The following is a 14,358-nucleotide window of genomic DNA, read 5'->3' on the forward strand; positions in this document are numbered from 1 at the left end:
GAATACATTTAGGTTTCACTTCTTTATAGGACATGAGTTCAGCTGCTTTCATGTTCCCTCATCATATTACTTACAAACCTAACTCCGCGGTTGTCTGTTTGGAAGGACATAAAGCATCAGACTGTCATGTGGGTCAGGCAGGTATGTTACAGTATCAAATGATTGGGTGTGTAAAAACTGTAGAAAAGTGCCCTGATACCAGAAAATTAAAGACGCCAACTGCTGCCCAGGAGATGTAAAATAAGACAGCTTATCTTGTGATGGCCTGGAGAGAAAAAAAAACATGTCCTGTGGTTCAAAAACTGATATCTTTGTATAAGAGTCCTTCTGTGATATGTAAAAAAAAAAAAAAGTAGCTCTGACCTTTAAAATTGAAACAAAGTTTTGTTACCATGAAGCTGCTACAGACAGCTCTCTAAGTGTATGAGGGACACATTTTATATGAAGAAATATGATCGTTTCTTAAAAAAATTTGATATCTATTTCACATTCATACCCCCACATCATACCCCTCAGGGGCTGAGCCCTTAATCTGATCCACCTACACTAAAAACCTTTCTTTATTTCTCCAACCTGTCATTGATTAAAGGATCAAATGATCACCCTGTAAAATGTATCAGTCAGGAAAAGACTACAAAGAAATTCCACAGCATTATATGCATATGCATACCATTGCTCACAACAGTCATAAGTAACCAACAGGAACCTTACAGGATCCCCATAATTTTTGTAAAGACAAGATTGGAGTTGGTCCTGTAGTATTTTTGTCTCTGTGTGCTATATGTTATCTATGTACATTCTGAGCTGGTGTCTGCCTAAAAAAAGGTTCACTATGGTAACATAGGGTGACAATAAAGACTATTGATCCTTGATTGGTTGATTTATGATCTCATGAAACCAGACTTAAAACATGTGAGCCAAAATTCCATATGGTATATTTGTCGTAAACAACATTGACCATCACCAAAAGAACAGCAAACCCACAGTCAGGCACGGTTGTGGCAGAGTCCTGCTTTGAGATTAGTTTTCCTCAGATTGAATTGGGGTTTTGTAAGGCGGATGAAATCATGAATTGTTTCAAATAAAGTTTTGTGTCTACAAAAAAGCTTCAGATAAGGCCAGACCTTACTTTTCTGAGTCACAGTGAGTCATGACATACATTCTAATCAACAAAAGATTAACTTCAGAAGGGGGAAAATTAAAGTTTAGGAATGGCTGTGCCAGGGGTGAGTACACTTTTGAGATCCACCTCATAATGCTTTCTCTACACATATGAATGCAGCTTTGAGTCACCCTGCTCTTGTATTGTGCGCACACTTTGTGGAGTATTTGCATAGAGAAAGAAAGAAATAAGGACAGAGTGGAACCTCAAAGGAGACAAAAAGCGAAAGCAAACACGCTTGTGTGAATTTGTACTGAGGCGCTCACTCTATTCAGCTCCAGCTCGAAAGAGTTGTTTCAGAAACAACAATAGTTGGTAACATGATCTTTCATTACACATTGTGTAAACAGTGTAAGCTATCGGTGCTGCCAGTCAGGATGATTGATTGCGGCCTGTCACGGTAGAAGAGTGACACGTCAGGAAAAAGAAAAAGTTTTTCTCCCAACAAAGCGAGGCGCATTCAGGCTGCCACAGAAAGTGGTGATTAATGCGTTCTCTCTGGGTAATCCCACACCCCTGGCTAATGAAGGAGGAATCTATCATCCGTGCTGCGGTGGCAGATGTCACGAGGACAGCGATCCAAGTGCATGGGAACAATTTACTTTCTTTTCTCTAATTGTTCCTGAAATGTGTGACAAGTTTGGAGAAAAACACTTGAGTTGATGGTTCCTGAGGGCAGACACAACAACCGCAGCCACTTCAGTACACAATCCAGCCATTCTCTGCTTTAAAGTATCACTTTGCATACTGGAAACACTCAGAGATAAGAACTGCCATTAGGCCAATCACTATAGCTACTGCATTCTTTGAAATTCCTGCTGCACACTGCTCTGAGAGGCTGCCTAAGTCTAAGGCTGCTAAAATAAACTATATTTAAAGGGGGAAAAACTAGCCTTGTACTCCTTCATGCTAACAAGGGAAAGAACAGAGAGTTCATAAACAATTCGTCTGTGCTTCATTAAGCTGGCTACGCCCCATAATCAAGTGCAAAGCTAAGAAATTAGGCAGCAATTAGAGAAAAGAGTTGAAGCAGAGGGATAATGATTCAAGTCCCTGAAGAATATGTCTTACAAAACATTCAGCTGCAGCCTGAGCAAAAACAGCTTTGGATTTATTGTTTACAAGCCGTCTTTTTCCAGCAGCTATACTGCTGTAAAACGTCTTTACTGTTTTATAGATTTAGCCACTTTTTAGTTTTTTTTTGCACCTAAATATCAAAATACCAAATCCTGTTTTTTTAAATAATGATTTAATTTATTAATATAAAGGTATTCAAACCGACCTGGTTCTATGTGAAACAATAATACTAGTAGTAGTTGAACCGGCTTTGGTAGCAAGAACTACCAATGTTTGTGATAACTGCTAATTAGTGTTTTACAGTACATCACTTTGGACAAATTTTGGCCCACTCTTCTTTCCAGAATTATTTTAATTCAGACACACTGGACAGTTTACTTTTGTGAATGGTCTGTTTAAGGCCATGCCACAGTATCTCAGCTAGATTAAACTACATTCATTTTTGCAGCATTCTTTTTGCCTACTTCATGTTGCCAGACAGGTTCCATTCAAGTTATTTTTCGGCTTTACAGTAATTAGGCCAATGAAAATAAACCAAAACTGTTGTTATTCACACTTAATTGGGCCAGGTCATTTTGGATAGCGTTCTTTCCCCTAAAATAAACGAAATAATAATTTTTAAAAAAGCATTTTGTGTTTACTTTACATTTGTTTGTTGTCTGTGAGAAAAACAGAGGGAGCAAATACTTTTGACTGTGTTTTACTTTTATTTTTAACATTTCTCTTCTCCTGTTGCTTTATTTTGGTCACTGGAAATGGGGTTACACAGAAAGAAACCAGAGCTTACTTTATGTTTAGGTGCATGAACATGTAATTAGTGCAAAAGAGGCAAATTAGCGAAGTCCAAATGTGCCGCAGCTGTCTCTCCTCACATCATTTAATTTGATCTGGTTTCATGCCTGTTCACATTACACTCCTGATAAAAACAGCAACACTCTCAAACATCTGCTTGCCCGGGAAAGCCTGTTGATTATTCATTCAGCTGGAGGTCAGATGGCACTGAGCTCGTGCAGCTTCACAACCGAGCTAATAAATCAATTTCTGTAGCAATTATGAGTAATTGTGTGCGCATTAAATTCTAACAGTCAGGGTTTAGGAGGCTCTCTTTGGCGTGTAATATGCGAGTGCTTGAGTCATGGGCCTAATTGCGCTTGTTTTTGTGGACAGTGACCCAGTTGTGACCTCCACATGTACAACTACGCCCCTTCCGGTGTTGCTTTAGATCACACAATGTGGTGATGGAAAGATTAAAGGCTCAGGCTGGAGTGTAGATCTTTAACTTGACACATCAAATGAGGAGGAAACTATCCATCAGGTACATTTCTTACTCATTAAAGATTACAGTGTTCTGGAAAACATATCTATGCCCCTTAGGCCTTTTCAGATTTTGTCATGTTCCAACAGGAAAAGCTTCAGCGTGTTACATTATGATTTTATGTGAAAGACCAAGGCAGTCGTGCACTGATATGAAGATGAAGAAAAAATATTCATGGTCTTTGAAAGGTGTGACATGCATTTGTAATAAGCCCTTATGGAGTCGATAATTCATATGACCACCTTTTTCTTACAGCAGCAGGTACTTTGGGTTATGTCTTTTCACATCTAGACACTTTTCTGCCCATTTTTCTTCGCAGAATAGTTAAACCTCAGCCAAATTAGAAGGAGAAAATCTATGAACACCAATACTCAAGTCTTACCAGATATTCTTACTTGGGTTAAGTGTTTTTTGCTACCTCTAACAGGTTTTCCTTATATTAAGCTCCATCCATGTTCCCATCAACTCTAACCAGTCCATGTCCCTGCTGACAAAAGCATATCCAAAGTTGCTTTCCTCCACAAATAGCATGTAGCCAACAAATTTAATTTTGGTCTCATATGAAGAGAGCATTTGCTGCGTTGCCATGGATGGATGGATAGATGGATGGATGGATAGACGGACGGACGGACAGGCAGACAGATATTTGTCTGGACTACACGTGCTAAATATAAAATAAAAACTGCCACCATAAAACACAATAAACAAACATGAAACACACATATTGCACATTACACCACAGTAAGTGCAGAAACAAAACATGTACTGCACAATAAAAACATAAAATAAGATTTAATAAGAGCTCTTATGGATATATTCTTCCATAAATGTCAGATTATTTTGGTTACTTTTCCGATGATGAATTCAATTTTCACAGAAGTTCACTTTTTCTTTTAAATGAAGGAATACTTTCATGGGTGGAGTTGTGAAACTGACTCATATAGCGGGTTATTTACTTGTTTAAATTTGTTGAGAACGCGATACAAAACAAAGATGCAAATATACTGCCCCTTCTTTTTTCTTTGTGTTTTTTTAAGATCTCTCTTTTGGGCATTGGTATGGTGTTTTGTTTTGTTTTTGTGGAAAAAAATATTTTCAGCAGAATATTTTTTCCCTACAATGGATAAGCTATTAAATGCACAGGAATGAAAACCTTTTTTGGGATTGGCCAGTACATATTAACAGATGTGAAACGAAATGCAGAGGGTATGAGTATATGATGGTGTAGTTGTCCTTTTGGCTGGGTTTAACACCCAGCTGTTATCATAATCAAAACAGCTGGACCCACTGTCCTCATGATCTCATCAAGGCAGAGTCAAGTAAACACTCACGGAGAGATTAAGCATCAAAGGCCTGCCAAACAAGACTGAGTACCTGGCAGAGGTCCTGAACTGTGGGCTGGTTGTTCGAGCAGGCAGAGCAGTGTGAGGTCAGTAGCAGACTTCAAACAGCAGAAAAAATGTGCCTGCAGAGCTGCAGGTGGGGCTCATAAGAAGGAACATTTCAGGGCTTTAAATGTGACCATGGAGGCACTGGAGGTGGAAGACCATTGTTGGAGTCAGTGCCACAAAAATAATATACCTAGGAGAGCTTTAAATTCCCATTATTGCTAGGAAAAGCATTCATATCACTTGAACTTTATCAAATTTCTCAAGTTACTACCAGGAATGTAATGTATTTTATTGGATTTTAAGTGAATGGCCCACATGAAGTTGTGCATCATTGGGAATTGGAGAGAACATAACATGGTTTTCAGAATTTAGTATTAATATCTGAAACATGTTTCAATTGCATTCAGGCCCACCTCTAAATCAATACTTTTTAGAACCACCTTTCTCTGCAAATACTCACCCCCAAAGTTGTTTGGGCAGCAGAGAACATCTGGAGAGCTAAAAGTTTCCCCCATTCTTTTCTGCATAATAGCTCAAGATCAGTCAGACTGAATGGAAAGTATCTGCCAACATCAATTTTCAAATATTGCCACTGACGCGCAATAGGAATTATGTCTGGACCTCAACTGGACCAGTCCATCACATGAGCATGCTGTTATCTAAGACATTTCACTGTAGCTCTGGATGTAAGTTTAAGGTTGTTGTCCTGCATCAAGGTAAACCTTCACTCAAGTCTCAACAGTTTTGTAGCTTCTAGGATTTGTTCCAGAACTGCCGTTTATTTAATTCAATCCATCTTCCTATTAACCTTTGCCTGCCTCTGCAGAAGAAGATAAATCCCTACTGTATAATGCTGCCAGTGCAATGCTTCACTATCCAGATTGAGCATAGAGTGGTAGTTTTTCTCCACTCATAGTGTTTTGCTTATAGGGTTCTATTTCCGAGGATGACTTTTTTCATGTGAGTCTGTTCGCAGGCCAGATTTTTGGAGTACATGACTAAATGTTGACTTGTGGACAGATTCTCCCACCTAAATGGTGGCTCGCTGCAGCTCCTCCAAAGTTAGCATGGGTCACTTGGCTGCTCTTCTGATCAATGCTCCCGCTCCTCATCCTGTCAGTCTTTATAGGTTTGCGGTTGTATCATATTGTGTCTCTTTTCATATGAAACAGCGCTCTGTGAGATGTGCACATTTGGGGACACCATTTCATAACTTAACCTTGGCTTTAGAAATTCATTACAGCTTTATGTCTGACCCCTCAGCTGTGTGGGCTCTGCAGCAAATCAGAGCAGCGTTACCTTGTTAATTTTAACAACTCCTTTAAACAGGAATCATTTACAGCTCGATCGTTGTGAGCAGCACGACAGATAACTCTGCCATTGATGAGCTTAACTTTGGCTGAACGATAAAGAGGAGTTAATTTGGAGGTCATTTTTGTTTGGACTCTGTTTCCTGGTGCCGCTCCAGCTCAGTGTCCAGGGAAAGAACTGCATTTACCCCAAAACATAATAAGATGAATCAGTCAGAAGAAATTTAAACAAAGACATGACCCTGGACCCAGATTTGATAAATTGTCTTGACAGCATAAAATACTTTTCAAAAAGAACCTTCAATAGATAGTTTAGTGAAAAGAGGTAGTTTTTACCTCTCTCTCTCTCTCTCTCTCTCTCGGTTGCCCTGTTTATCCGCTAAAAAATTGTAAATATAAAACTGTACATACACCCAGTCATGACATTCTTTATAGTACAAGGTCAGTGTAGGGTGAAACTTCACACCCTGAACCTAATTAAGCAAACCTGACCTCCATGAATGTGATTTGTCATTTCAATAAGAAACACTGTCAAGTATGACAACACTAGGCAGACTGGACAGACGCTGTCTACTTTGATGTAGGCTTATGCATATAAAATGAGGGCAGATTCTGGTCATTAAAAAGAACTCCTTTACACGGGACATCACGCTACAAGAGGCAATTTCTTCAAAGGGATTTTACTCAGGAGATTTCGGAGGGATTATGACAGGAAGGCATGTATAAACAAAGCAATGTGAGAAGAAATGGAAAAAATGGGTCAGATAATTCCTTCTGTCACAGTTATTACACGTCTCAATTATTCAGTTCAAGGAGAAGTTACGGAGATGTTTTACCGAACAGGAGAACAAGAACAGCTACATGCCCCATTGATTCTCGGCCCATTTACATTTTGGTGCAATACCTGGCTCTGGTTTATGTAGTTTCATTTCAGTAGCTGCTTGTTGTGTTAGTTTTACAAATAACCTGTCTCTAAGAGGTTTAAACGGTACACATATCTTCTTGGAAAATATCCAGTATAACTTTGGCGGTTCTGCATGCGTATGTACCAAACAAATGCTGTACAGCATTGTCTTAAAACCTGAACACAAGGAGAATGATTATTTGCAGAACTACAAGCGCAATGCAACATTAGCGCAACTTTAAAACGTGAGACCAAAAAGAAAGGCAGAGGAATCCTCTTTAAATGTTTGGGAACATTAAGGTTTCTTATGCAGCTATAGTGAAGAAAGAAAAGGTGGACCAAACCAAAACTTTATGCAGCGTATGCATTTCAACTTTAATAAGGCTTATGTCAGTTCGCCTCAGGGCTGCTGTGGCTACAATGTAGCTCACCACCGTTGGGATGTGTTTGTTAGTGAATGGCTGAATGACTTAAGGTAATGTAAAATGCTTTGAGGTACGCACACTTGATAAAGCACTCTACAAGTAGAGGTCATTTACTGTTTACTGTGTAGCTCACGCTAGACTTAACTGAATTACTTATTTCAAGCAATGTCAAGTTGAATGTAAATCATACTGGAGAAAAATCAGCTACAGTCCAAATCCAGCTGCTGGCAACATTCAACTAGTCCACTACGTAATCCTTCTTTCAGCACTACGTAAATTAATATTACGATACAATCATCTAATCTATCGTAACAATTGAGGTTGCGATATAACCTTAATTGTTCCAGAAATATGTCACTGGTTGTATGTATTGTGATTGCTGTTTGAAGGTTTACATTTACTTTGGCAGAACTTCCCTTGACCTGGTTTTGCCCAGCCATTGTTAGCCTCTCAACCACAACTTTGAAACAATAGCCCACATTGTGCATTTGACCTAATGTACAATAATGTGACAGAAAATAAATATTACATCACAAAATCCCGCAATCCTGTCACTCAGATAATCGCTTTTGTGAGCATCAGACCAACCACAGAAGTCTCCAAAGAAAACGTTTCCTTTAAAGTATTTCTTTATGGTAAATAACTCATGTTGCGAGCATTGTTAGGAACAGCACTTAATGGTGCAACTGGTTAAAGTAAATATTAGTCAAGGTTAAAAAAATATTATTATGCATAATAAAGGGCTGTCTGGATTCATTCTAATGCCCAGGCTTGTTGATGGACACAAAGGACTCAGGAAAGCTAGACTTTGAATAGATCTGTCATTACATCCTTTTGAAACCTGAAAAAGTCAGTTAACTGGATGGACGGAGAGACAGGCACTCAGCTTTCTTTCACTTATTTGTGTAACCAAAAAAAAAAAAAAAATCAAAGGTCATGGTTTTAACTTTTGAGAGAAAAGAACCTCTATTCATCGTACCTGTGAAAGGATTGCACCATTGGGTGTTTTGTTGAGATCCTTTGAAGTAAAATTTCTTTATCGGTTATTTTCTTTTACACTTTTATTTAAGGTGCTAAATAAATACTCATCTCCACAATTACAATGAAAAAAACTGTCATGAACATTGTAAGAGCACCTAGCTAACAGTAAGAAGTTTTTTTTTTCTTCCATTTGAATAACAGAGGAATAAGTGCATTTCTATGTTAGAAACAGGCTTTGATGATGTTGGCTGCTTACCTGAAACTTCAATAAGGCCAAAGTCAAGACATATGGACTGTTTGGCTCATAACGTATTTCCTGCTATTGAAAAGTCACCGATTCTCTTCAAGTGGTGGTTGCAGTCAAAAAAAAGAGGGCGGTACATGCATATCTTCTGAAAGCAGCAAACTCCTTTGTGCTACCTTCCTCCCTCAGCCAAGGTTCTGTAAGTTCAAAACATTAAGGTGTTGACAAAATGATGGATGGAGCTTGGTGAAGTGGTTAGCAATTTTAAGGGCCCTGAATCTTTTTCTTTTTTTTTTTTTTTAAAGCACAAACAAATGACTACCCCATATTTCAGGCAGCACGGCAACAATCTTCACTAGAGAAGTGAGAAAACTGGAGCTACAGAAACACAGATGTAGTTTAGAGGAGTACAACATTCCTTATTTTAACTGTCAGCTTACAACAGATGATTAGGGAAAAAACCTGTACTAATATTAATGAGTAAACATTTACCTATTGTCTCATAAAAAGTAAAAGGATATTTAAAAAAATATAATTTCAACACAAGTAATCTTCCATTGTCAAAACAACTAGCATTACCTATTATTCCATTTTTGCTAATCATAGTTCAACCTAATTTACCCATGGGTGTAAATCAATATCCGCTACCAGCCAAATAATTAATCAAGTACTGGGTAAATTTGACCCACTCACAAGCCTCAGCAACTGCTTTGCAACTTGAATGGAACGGCATTAGATTTCTATAACTCATCTGTGTGGGGCAGCAGTGTGCCAGAGCTGCCACTGCAGCAGGTGTCATCATCTGCAGAAGAAGAACCAAACGCCTATGTGGTAACTGATATGACCTGCTAAGATGAGCCAAATCAAAGTTGTAGCTGTTGTATACCTGCTGAAACACAAATTATTGGGAAGTGCAATGTCTAAGGCAAATGCCTAATTCATGAAGCTGCAGAGCAACTTCTATTGTACGTTTTCTCTACTCAAGAATATTTGTAACCACCCAAAAAAGAGATGTTCTGATCTGAATTATCAGCAAGTTGCATCAAAACAGAGAGCAAAATAGCTACTAGTAGCCAGCTGGCTTTGAAAACTCCTCCTTTCGCAAAGATCCTCAGCATTGTTAGCCCAAATAAACTGGTGTTGGAGCGGTGAAAGCAATTACATTATTGAATTCATCCCTTAACATTTTATTGTTTTCTACTTAACTGCTAAAACTGTGTTCATTCACAGCATAGTTGTAGAAACCTAGTTGAAAGTATGTTTATTTCACTAAACTTATCCTGCCGCGAAATGTATGACCCAGAACAAAAGCAAAAAAAAAAAAATAAAAAAAAATCATAAAGATATTTGTTGCAGCTGGTAAGAAAGAGTCATTATTTACAGTTAAACGAGTTCTGTACCAACATCAGCTGTTTGTTTATGGCATAAAATGTTATTCGAGCTAGGTCTACTAGCATTGGGTTTGCAGTGTTTGATGGCATAAAGCTTTATGCAACTTTCAAGACAAAATAATTTGCTATACTTGTGTTTCACGAAATCATACAAGTAAAAAAATAATATCATCAAACTCTTTATGTTGTCTTCTTACCGAACATTTGCTTTATGCATTTACATTTGGCATTCCTGCCCCAGACACATCTGACCAATAAACAGACTGAATGTTCACACCTGGGTTTGTGGTGACAGGTTTTGGTTTGATTGGTGCTTGTGTGAAAAGTAACCAAATTGCCCCGATGAATTACAAGTTAACAAACTTTTAAAATCAATTCAGACCATAGTAAACACACTATAGGTGTTAAAGCACCCTTAGATGTAAAAGAACAAATAAAGAGAGAGATTAAACAGATTAAATTTGGTAAATGCACTCATGGACAAAGCCTTGCATTTTTGGAGACATATCCTGTGGTCTGATAACATTTTGTAACCATTCTTACATTTGGAGAACAAAAGGGGAACCCTTGCAAGCCTAAGAACACCATCCCAACTGTGTAGTATGTATCTTGATGGATAATGACCTTAAGCAAGCCACCAAAATAGTTACAAAGTGGCATAAAACTCTCATTTGGTCACAAATCTCTCAGCACCATAGAAAGCATGCGGACAGAGCTTAAAAGGCATGTACAACCCCGACTCAGTTACAGGAGTTTTGTCAGGAGGACTGCGCCCCAATTCTAGCAAATTATTGTGAGCAGCTTGTGTAAAGAATCCGAAAATGTTTAACCCAAGTTCTAAAGAAGAAAATGTTGTCTCTTTTGCATCAGGACTGAAAACAGTATAATTTATTGTAGCTTTCTCATTATGGCCAACACTTTGTGAATAATTGTTAATACGATTTATTGCCTTTAATTTGAATCGAAGACGTACGCGTAGCTCCGGCTATCATGTTTGTTTTGCCAGAATCCACAATTTCTTCTTTGAGAGAAAAACAGGAAGAAGTGCCTTGACCAGCGTAAACTTGTGGTTTCTCATGACGCTTGCTGCTGACATTTTCATTTGATACCATGATTGGCTAAAACCAACCTTTGGCAGGTGGGCACTAGGCGTCGCTTTGCCTAATCAGCTCAGAGAGTTCTGCAGAATGCCCTTCCTTTCCCAAAACGTATTCGATGGCTCTGATTGATGTGTAGAAAAGACAGGGCTACACATTATCAATCTGGCAGGCCAGGGTAAAAAGAGTACACCCTCAAAACCACTGACACAAAATACTTAAGGGGACAGGGGGGTACTTTCTTTTTCTCATTACTGATTGTTAGAAATAATACAAAATAAAAATCTTATCCATAATTTCAGTTTACCTTATTTACTATGATTGACTCTAGTGATTAATCTGATGTTTTTCACCACAGCTCAGATTTTTGCTCTGAGCCTCAGCAGTCTCTAATGCTGCTATCACAGTTTGGGGCTTTTTAAAGCATCAACAGGGCAAAAGCATTTTCAGGAAACCCTGGTGAGGCCTAGGATGCTTTGAAAACTGAAAAGTCGGAGAAAATGTGATACATAGGGGTTTGAGTCAGCAAAAAGTTGGGAAAAACATTTGTCTCAGTACTCATGCAGAACATTGCAATACTAAGAATCCATAAAAAGTTTTGAGGTGCAATTTGCTTTAAGTTAAACTTTAGGCTTCTTCATTCTCCACTAGAGGTCTCTATGGCTCACCCCCTTCTTATTAAGGGTTTCCCCACACAGACACTTCTACACAGCGCTATACTTTCCAATTGTGCAGAAGGATGTGCATGATGGTTATAGCCATGACTATAACAAATACTAAATGCTTTTGTGTGGATTTAAATACACCAGATCAATAACACACTACTCTATGTTGTAAGCTTCTTGATTCCTTTGTGATGTTATAGAACATGAATTCAACCCAGTGGCACAGAATCCGACACCTCCCCGAAAACCCCAAACAAACACTGCTCAAAACGAGTCAGTGATTCAGGCCTCACAGAAGAATGAACAACAAGCTGCGGCAGAGGCCGAACGCCTGGCGTGGTGCAGCATTCTTCACACGCTGGCAGCATGAGCGATGCGGGTCACTTAGCGAGTGGCCAGGATTCAAAACAAAGAAAAGGGTCCAAGCAATGGGGTCCACTGGATAAATTTGTCAATGTCTTGTGCCTTAAGGCACCCAGCCTCGCCTGACCCCAACCTCCATTCTTAAGATAAATACCTCTGTCACCATTCACCTTCAGTCCCTGGACGCAAATTTAACTTGTCATCCATCATCCTTGTACTGAGGTATAATTTTCCCCCCTTGCAGTAATGAGTTTAAGACCCTTGAATAGAGCAGGGGATGGGACCTCACTGCTGAACATGACAAGGCATTTTGGAAACCAGATTTTTTTTTTTGTGGCTGCTATTTGTATAAAATTGCTTGATCTCAGCGCTCCCTGCTGCAAAGGTTGCCAACTGGATAAATGATTGACTGTGACATTCACAGCAACTGTGGGTCCATACAAAGTTCAAGCCGCAGAAGGTGTAAAGCTCTGGGTATTTGTTTCTCTCAAATGGCCCCGCCTGACAACCTTGTATGATAATGTGCCCACGGTACATCATCTTAATTGACACTTAAATCTGTCAGTAGCCTTACAAATGCTGACCTTCTTGGGGGAACAAATCCTTTTTAATGTGCATTTGCTGTGAGTGATTGTGCACGGGGGGGATGGTTTTCTCGGGAATGAGGGGATACAGCGTAGATAGAGAGAACACTGTCAAGATAAACAATGCAGTACAAACAGAATCACACAAGGTAAAGCCATTGTTCAGGATTTTTGAAGCGAGGTTCTGTTAACAGATAGTCTTTATCTGACCTGGTGTAGACAAATTTCTTGTTGTCTTTATTTAGTATGAAGCCAGATTGTTTGGACCTGGTGGTTAAAGCTAACGGCTAGTCGGTGAGAGCAAAAGCGGATTTCCATCATCTTGAAACAACTTCAGCCTCTAAGACGTCACCCTTATTTTCTAAAACATTATGTTATGAAGCTTTAAACTGCTATCATATTACTTTGCTTATTACAGTGTAAATGTGTCCAAACCTAAGTTGGCACTTCGTTATAATTCAGATGCAGAGGTAAATTTCCTGCTCAAGTAGTTCTAGTATGCAACTAATATAGTCTTTATGTTAGTCCAGTTTGCCTAAGTGTAAATTAGGCCTTTTGGATAGATTTGGATAGAAAGATTGCCCATATATATGTTTTTTATTTATTGCAGCTAAAGCAAAAAGCAACATATTCTAAAAGACCAGAATTTAGCATTATGCAGATTTGCGTTATGCAGATTGGCTTTACAAAAATACTCAGGAATCTATGGACCGGCAATACAAACCAAACATCCTTTTTATGCGTTTGGTGAAATTAGCAGGATGTTCACATGCATTTCTCTTTTATTCTGATATATTAACCAGGTAATAATGATAATTTGTTAAGGCACCTTGTAACAACTGTACTTTTAGAAATATGAAACTTTTGTGTTTTTTTCAAGCTTTTATTAATTCAGTCCTTCTTCCCCCTTTCTGGCCTTCTTCCTGTAAAGCTACTGATGAGTGTAAGCCACTAGTGTCACAAAATGAAAAAAAAATAAAAAAGAAATAACAGTTAATAGTGAAAGCAAAACAGTAGCAAAAACAGGAGAGAGTGCAATGCTTAGACAAAAGCAGTACCAGTACCTCAGTACCAGTACCTCCATAAATGGCACCCCACTTATATTTCCTGTGTACATAGCTGTTGGCTTCTGCTTGAATACCACGCAATTTTAATTCAACAACAACCTTAAAGGTTAATACAAAAACGTTCTCATAAACAGCTATACCATTTTTGAGATTAGATTTGTTTAAAGACAGTATATGTCAGCTCTGGTTTTGGACCCTCTCGAGTAGTTAGTAGCTTAAATGTCTGAGAGCAACTAACCTGGATTTACACTAAATGAAAAATGTAAAAAGAGTTATCTACTCCAGGTAAGATATCAACTTTTTAGAACCTTTTGACAGAACCGCTCCTTAAAATTACGGAACTATCACTTTAAGACAACCTTCAAAGCAATTATTTTTAGTC

This window comes from Fundulus heteroclitus, chromosome 10, assembly GCF_011125445.2.
Source record: "Fundulus heteroclitus isolate FHET01 chromosome 10, MU-UCD_Fhet_4.1, whole genome shotgun sequence".
NCBI classification, from domain to species: Eukaryota; Metazoa; Chordata; class Actinopteri; order Cyprinodontiformes; family Fundulidae; genus Fundulus; species Fundulus heteroclitus.